At 41.1% G+C, this 8,590-nt stretch overlaps 1 pseudogene; it reads right to left on the bottom strand.

Annotated features, from left to right (window-relative positions):
• Nucleotides 1-1,166: 1,166 nt before the first annotated feature.
• LOC114207416 (large ribosomal subunit protein eL6-like) lies at nucleotides 1,167-8,225 on the bottom strand (annotated as a pseudogene).
• Nucleotides 8,226-8,590: the final 365 nt, after the last annotated feature.

Genomic DNA, 8,590 nt, shown 5'->3' with positions numbered 1-8,590 from the left:
ATTTATTTATTTATTTATTTGACAGAGAGAGACACAGTGAGAGAGGGAACACAAGCAGGGGGAGTGGGAGAGGGAGAAGCAGGCTTCCCGCAGAGCAGGGAGCCCGATGCAGGGCTCAATCCCAGGACCCTGGGATCATGACCTGAGCCAAAGGCAGACGCTTAATGGCTAAGCCACCCAGGTGCCCCTACAGTAGTTCTATTTGAACTTTTTGAGGAACCTCCATATTGTTCAGAGTGGCTGCACCAGTTTGTATTCCCACCAACTCTTCACAAGGCTTTCCCTTTCTCCACATCTCACCAACACCTGTTGTTTCTTGTGTTGTTATTTTTAGCCATTCTGACAGTGTGGAGTGGTACTCATCATGGTTTTGATTTGTATTTCCCTGATGATGAGTAATGTTGAGCATCTTTTCATGTGTCTGTTAGTCAGCTGGATGTCTTCTTTGCAAAAGTGTCTATTCATGCCTTCTGCCCATTTCTTAACTGGATCATTTGTTTTTTGGGTGTTAAGTTTGTTAAGTCCTTTATAGATTTTGGATACCAACCCTTTATCAGATATGTCATTTATAAATATCTTCTCCTATTCCATAGGCTGCCTTTTAGTTTTGTTGATTGTTTCTTCACTGTGTGGAAGATTTTTATCTCGATGAAGTCCCAATAGTTCATTTTTGCTTTTGTTCCCCTTGCCTCTGGAAACGTGTCTAGTAAGAAGTTGCTACAGCCGAGGTCAAAGAGGTTTGTGCCTGTGTTCTCTAGGATTTTGATGGTTTCCTGTCTCACATTTAGGTCTGTCATCCATTTTGAATCTCATTTTGTGTATGGTGTAAGAAAGTGGTTCAGTTTCAGTCTTCTGCATGTTGCTCTCCAGTTCCCCAACACCATTTGTTGAAGAGACTGTTTTCCATTGGATATTCTTTTATGTTTTGTCAAAGATTGGTTGGCCATATAGTCATGGGCCCATTTCTTGGTTCTTTATTCTGTTCCATTGATCTGTGGGTTTGTTTTTTGCCAGTACCATACTGTCTTGATGACTACAGCTTTGTAAAATGACTTGAAAATAACTTGAATTGTGATGCCCCCAGTTTTGTTTTTCTTTTTCAGAATTGCTTTGGCCATTTGGGGCCAATTGTGGCTCCATACAAATTTTGGTTCCTTGTAAGAAATTTAGAACACCAACTTGTGAGGATAAATTCCATTTGTGGGAGAAAACACAGCAGAGGTAGCCCTGAATCTGAGGAACAGCTTTAATTATTGGTAGAATGTGCTAGTCTAGAGCTTTCTGATCAACCTTGTGCTGCTCTGTAATCTCATATTTCTCCTTCTCAGTGTTGAAAATCTCACCTTCCTGGTGTCTGGGTTTACAAAGTATCTTCTTCTTGAAATAAGCATCAGTGAGATATTTTGGGATTTTCACATTGCTGGTATCAATTTTGGTGGAGGTGGCAATGACAAAATTTGGCGGTGTTCTACATAAAGGAACTCATTTCAGGGCCAGAAGTCCAGTCATAAGAAGCAAGCCACTGCTCAGTTGCTTCAGAAAACCACCATCTTGCCTTTGTGGCTCCCAGTGAGGATGATCAAAATGGCCAGGAGTGAGGCTAGTTTGAACTTTTCTCACATGCTGACTGAAAGCTTTTTTGCCATGGCTCAATAGTTTTCAAGGCACATCTTCAGTAGGATAATACACAGGCATTTTGTGAAGTTTAACTACTCTGATGCCATTCTTCTCACAACCAACTGGTTTTGTGACAGTAGCAAGAACCTTCTCTTTCTTCTTTTCAAACCTGGATTTAGCTGTTGAATACTTCATCTTGTACATGACCTTTCGGGAATACATAGCTGATGGGGATTATCTGCCAATTCCTCTGATTAGACAGAGTTTCTGCTGCTGTGGGGCTTCCCCTTCTTTGGCATTTTAGTCTTGAGGTTACCCTTCTTAACCTTGCCACCAGCAGAGGCGGGGAAAGATGACAAAGGAGTAGGGGACCTTATTCCAACTGGTTCCCAGAACTGAGCTGGACATCTACCAGACCACTCTGAATACCCACAAAATCAGCCTGAGATGTAAGAAGATAGATCTGAATTTCTACAAACAGAATATCACAGGTGGTTGGTTTTGAGGTACAAAGCAGGGAGCCATGATTTCGCGGGCAGATATTGGAGGATAAAGAGCGCGGGAGGGAGCCTGGCAATCGGGATCCTACACCACCTGTGAGCAATAGCTTCCCACGCTGGGGACGGGGCACAGACTCACAGACTGGTAGCAGTGAGGAAAGGACTTTAGGGCAGCCCCCCAGAGGGAAACCCTGAACAGCGGGACCACAACTGTGAACTTTGGACAGCTGGCAGCTTTAGAAGCTCAAAGGGCAGAGAAGTGCCCCGACCTGGAGGTGAGGACTGGGAGTGCTACTGAGGGGAGCAAAACCCAGGACGCTGCAGTTTATAGCAGCACAGACAGAAACAGAGATAGTGTGGCCTGGAGAGCTCACTGAAGAACAGACTGCAATCTCTCTGCTCTGAGGCAGAGGGTTGGAAATGGTCTCTTCTGCTCTGACTCTCAAAGAGATGTGGAAACCTGCCAGGGAAAGCCGCCAGAGAACAAAGGCCCCAAAAAAACAGTTTTCACTGAGCCCATCCCCCACCACAGGGGGGAGGGCAACTCTGCCCAAACAGGGTTGCCTGAGCAGCAGCATGGCAGGCCCCTCCCCCAGAAGACAGGCTGGGAGATCAAAAGGCCAGCAACGCTAAGGTCCCTAGAAAACAAGTGCAATTTACTTGGGTTGTGGTCAATAATTTGGACTCTATACATTCCCTCAACCACCCCTCAACAGAATGACTAGGAGGAGGAACCCCCAAAATAAGAAATATTCAGAGACTATGACTTAAGCCACAGATTTACAGATGGATACAGATATACCCAAGATGTCAGAGATGGAATTCAGGCTAGCAATTGTGAAAACAATAGTTAGAATGGAGAAATCAATTAATGGCAACACAGAGTCTCTAAGGGCAGAAATGAAAGATGAACTGGCAGAACTTAAAAATGCTATCAATGAGATCCAATTTAATCTAGATAACCTAATAGCTAGGGTAAGTGAGGCAGAAGAACGAATTAGTGACCTAGAAGATCAATTAATAGACAAGAAGGGAAAAGAGGAGGCCAGAGAAAAACAACTCAAAATCCATGAAAATAGAACCAGATAAATAAGTGACACCATGAAACATACCAATGTCAGAATTATGGGAATCCCTGAGGGGGTGGAGAGAGAGAGAGAGGACTAGAAGATATATTTGAGCAAATCATAGCTGAGAATGTACCTAATCTGGGGAATGAAACAAACATTCGCATCCTAGAGGCAGAGAGGACCCCTCGCAAGATCAAGGAAAACAAGCCAACATCCCAGCATGTAATAGTAAAACTCGCAAATCTTAGAGCCAAGGAAACCATCTTAAGGGCAGTTAGGGGGAAGAGATTCCTTGCTTACAGAGGGAGGAACATCAGAATAACATCAGACCTAGCCACAGAGACCTGGCAAGCCAGAAAGGGCTGGCAAGATGTATTCGGGGTACTAAACGAGAAGAATATGCAGCCAAGAATACTTTATCGGCAGGTCTGTCATTTAGAATGGATGGAGAGATGCAGAGCTTCCAAGACTGGCAGAAACTGGAAGAATATGTGACCATGAAGCCGGCCCTGCAAGAAATATTAAGGGGGTTCTATAAAAGGAGAAAGACCCCAAGAGTGATATACAACAGACACTTACAGGGACAGTCTATGAAAACAAGGTCTTCACAGGCAACATGATGACAATAAATTCATATCTTTCAATAATCACTCTCAACGTGAATGGCCTAAATGCTCCCATAAAACGGCACAGGGTTCTGGATTGGATAAAAAAGCAGGACCCATCCATATGCTGTCTACAAGAGACTCATTTTGAACCTAAAGATATATCCAGACTGAAAGTGAAGGGATGGAGATCCATCTTTCATGCCAGCGGACCTCAAAAGAAAGCTGGGGTAGCAATTCTTACAACAGACAAATTAGATTTTAAACTAAAGTCTGTAGTTAGAGACACAGAAGGACACTATATCATTCTTTTTTTATTGTTATGTTAATCACCATACATTACATCATTAGTTCTTGATGTAGTGTTCCATGATTCATTGTTTGTGCATAACACCCAGTGCTCCACGCAGAACGTGCCCTCCTTAATACCCATCACCAGGCTAACCCATCCCCCCACCCCCTCCCCTCTAGAACCCTCAGTTTGTTTTTCAGAGTCCATCGTCTCTCATGGGTCCTCTCCCCCTCCGACTTACTCCCCTTCATTCTTCCCCTCCTGCTATCTTCTTCTTTTTCTTTTTTCTTAACATATCTTGCATTATTTGTTTCAGAAGTACAGATCTGTGATTCAACAGTCTTGCACAATTCACAGCGCTCACCATAGCACATACCCTACCCAATGTCTATCACCCAGCCACCCCATCCCTCCCACCCCCCACCACTCAGCAACACTCAGTTTGTTTCCTGAGATTAAGAATTCCTCATATCAGTGAGGTCATATGATATATGTCTTTCTCTGATTGACTTATTTCACTCAGCATAACCCCCTCCAGTTCCATCCACGTCATTGCAAATGGCAAGATCTCATTCCTTTTGATGGCTGCATAATATTCCATTGAGGACACTATATCATTCTTAAAGGGTCTATCCAACAAGAAGATCTAACAATTGTAAATATCTATGCCCCCAACATGGGAGCAGCCATCTACATAAGCCAACTGTTAACCAAAATAAAGAGTCATATTGATAACAATATGTTAATTGTAGGACACCTCAATACTCCACTCTCAGCAATGGACAGATCACCTAAGCAGAAGCTCAACAATGAAACAAGAGCTTTGAATGACACACTGGACCAGATGGACCTCATAGATATATACAGAACATTGCACCTTAAAACAACAGAATATTCATTCTTCTCGAGCACACATGGAATTTTCTCCAGAATAGACCACATACTGGTTCATAAATCAGGTCTCACCGGTTACCAAAAGATTGAGATTATTCCCTGCATATTCTCAGACCATAATGCTTTAAAATTGGAACTCAGTCACATGAAACAATTTGGAAGAAATTCAAACACTGGAAGCTAAAGACCACTCTGCTCAAGAATGTTTGGGTCAACCAGGAAATCAAAGAAGAACTTAAACAATTCATGGAAACCAATGAGAACAAAAACACATCAGTCCAAAACCTTTGGGATACAGCAAAATAAGTCCTAAGGGGGAAATACATAGCCATCCAAGCCTCACTCAAAAAAATAGAAGCATCCCGAATTCACCATCTAACTCTATACCTTAAAGAACAAGAGAAAAAGCAAAAAACGATGCCTAAGCCACGCATTAGAAGAGAAATGATTAAGATTAGAGCAGCGATCAATGAATTAGAAACCAGAAACACAGTAGATGAGATCAACAAAACTAGAAGTTGGCTCTTTGAAAGAATTAATAAGATCGATAAACCACTGGCCAGACTTATCCAAAAGAAAAAACAAAGGACTCAAATTAATAAAATTATGAATGAAAGGGGAGAGATCACGACTCACACCAAGGAAATAGAAACAATTATTAAAAATTATTATCAACAACTATATGCCAATAAGCTGAGCAACCTGGATGAAATGGATGTTTTCCTGAAAACCTATAAACTCCCAAGACTGAAATAGGAAGAAATTGACAACCTGAATAGGCCAATAATCAGTAAAAAACAAGAGTCCGGGGCCTGATGGATTCCCTGGGGAATTCTACCAAACAGTCAAAGAAGAAATAATACCTATTCTACTGAAACTGTTTCAAAAAATAGAAACAGAAGGAAACTTCCATACTCATTCTATGAGGCCAGCATTACCTTAATCCCCAAACCAGGCAAAGACCCCATCAAAAAGGAGAATTTCAGACCAATATCCCCGATGAATATGGATTCCAAAATTCTCAACAAAATCCTAACTATACATTAAAAGGATCATCCACCATGACCAAGCGGGATTTATCCCCAGGATGCAAGGGTGAGTGAACATTCGCAAATCAATCAATGTGATAGAGCACATTGATAAGTGGAGAGAGAAAAACAATACAATCCTCTCAATTGATGTGGAAAAGGCATTTGATAAAATACAGCATCCTTTCCTGATTAAAACTCTTCAGAGTATAGGGATAGAGGGAACATTCCTCATGTTCAGTCAATATGCAGAAATCAGTTGCTTTCTTATACACTAACAGTGCAACTGTAGAAAAAGAAATTTGAGAAACGATTCCATTTACAATAGCACCAAAAACTATTAGATACCTTGGAATAAACCTAACCAAAGAGGTAAAGGATCTATACTCTAGGAACTACAGAACGCTCATGAAAGAAATTGAAGAAGACACAAAAAGATGGAAAGACTTTCCATGCTTATGGATCGGAAGAATAAACATTGTTAAGATGTCTGTGCTACCCAGAGCAATCTATACCTTCAATGCCATCCTGATCAAAATTCCAATGACATTTTTCAAAGTGCTGGAACAAACAATCCTAAAATTTGTATGGCATCAGAAAAGACCCTGAATTGCCAAGGAAATGTTGAAAAAGAAAAACAAAGCTGGGGACATCATGTTGCCCGATTTCAAGCTGTATTACTAATCAGTGATCACCAAGGTACTGGCACAAAAACAGACATATAAACCCATGGAACAGAATAGAGAACCCAGATATGGACCCTCAACTCTATGGTCAAATAATCTTTGACAAAGCAGGAAAAAATATGCAATGGAAAAAAGACAGCCTCTTCAATAAATGGTGCTGGGAAAATTGGACAGCCACATGCAGAAGAATGAAACTCGACCATTCTCTAACACCCTACACAAAGATAAACTCAAAATGGATGAAAGACCTCAATGTGAGACAGGAATCCATCAATATCCAAAAGGAGAACATAGGCAGTAACCTCTTTGACATCACCCACAGCAACTTCTTTCAAGATACATCTCCAAAGGCTAGTGAACCAAAAGCAAAAACGAACTTTTAGGACTTCATCAAGATAAAAACTTCTGCACAGCAAAGGAAAAGGTCAACAAAACAAAGAGGCAACCCACAGAATGGGAGAAGATATTTGCAAATGACACTACAGACAAAGCACTGATTTCCAAGTTCTGTAAAGAACTTCTCAAACTCAACACCCAAAAAACAAGTAATCAAGTCAAAAAATGGGCAGACATGAAAATACACTTCTCTGAAGAAGACATACAAATGGCTAACAGACACATGAAAAAATGTTCATCATCATTATCCATCAGGGAAATTCAAATCAAAACCACATTGAGATACCACCTTACACCAGTTAGAATGGCAAAAATTGACAAGGCAAGAAACAAGAAATGTTGGAGAGGTTGTGGAGAAAGGGGAACCCTCTTTCACTGTTGGTGGGAATGCAAGTTGGTACAGCCACTTTGGAGAACAGTGTGGAGATGTCTCAAAATATTAAAGATAGAGCTACCCTATGACCCAGAAATTTCACTCCTGGGTATTTACCCCAAAGACACAGACGTAGTGAAAAGAGGGGCCATATGCACCACAGTGTTCATAGCAGCAATGTCTGCAATAGCCAAACTGTGGAAAGAGCTGAGATGCCCCTCAACAGATGAATGGATAAAGAAGATGTGGTCCATATATACAATGGAATATTACTCAGCCATCAGAAAGGATGAATACCCAAGATGGGATTGGAGGAGATTATGCTAAGTGAAATAAGTCAAGCAGAGAAAGTCAATTATCATATGGTTTCACTTATTTGTGGAACATAAGGAGTAGCATGGAGGACACTAGGAGAAGGAAGGGAAAAATGAAGGGGGGGGAATCGGAGGGAGAGACGAACCATGGGAGACTATGGACTCTGAGAAACAAATTGAAGGTTTTAGAAGGGAGGGGGCAGAGGGGATGGGTTAGCCGGGTGATGGGATTTAAGGAGGGCAAGTACTGCATGAAGCACTGGGTGTTATTCGAAAACCATGAATTGTGAATCACTACATCAAAAACTAATGATGTATTGTATGGTGACTAACATAATAAAATAAAATTTAAAATAAATAAATAAATAAAACCCTTCCCACCATCATAGCCTTCTTGGCTTCAGGTTTCTTCTCCTTAGTATCTGGCTTCTCAGCTTTTTCACCGACCATCTTGCAAGATGGGAAAGAAGACTCAGTAGGAATCAATATTAAGCTTGTACAGCTTAGCCTGCTCAAAGGATGAGGAAAATAAAATAAAAATAATAAGCACCCATAAAAAAACACAACTTATGTTCTTGCAGCCATATTTATTTATATAACAATAATCATTTTCAAGATAGCAGTGACTGGTGTTTGACGGTCCCTGTGTGAGCTATGAGCCTGAGAAACATAGGCTTGTAATTATTAAGGAGGAAACAGACAAGGAATATAGACAGAAGGGATGTTCAATCAATAGGTAAGTCTGTATTTGGAGAATAAAGGCTTACCCTTTTTAGAAATAGACTAGATTATACTCTGAGTCCAACCAGATAGAA

The sequence above is a fragment of the Eumetopias jubatus genome, unplaced genomic scaffold, assembly GCF_037043125.1.
Source record: "Eumetopias jubatus isolate StellerSeaLion01/CBP00866 unplaced genomic scaffold, mEumJub1_p1.0 scaffold_11, whole genome shotgun sequence".
Classification (NCBI taxonomy): domain Eukaryota; kingdom Metazoa; phylum Chordata; class Mammalia; order Carnivora; family Otariidae; genus Eumetopias; species Eumetopias jubatus.
The sequence above is the reverse complement of the archived record's forward strand: the minus strand, read 5'-3'. Positions and strand labels throughout refer to the sequence as shown.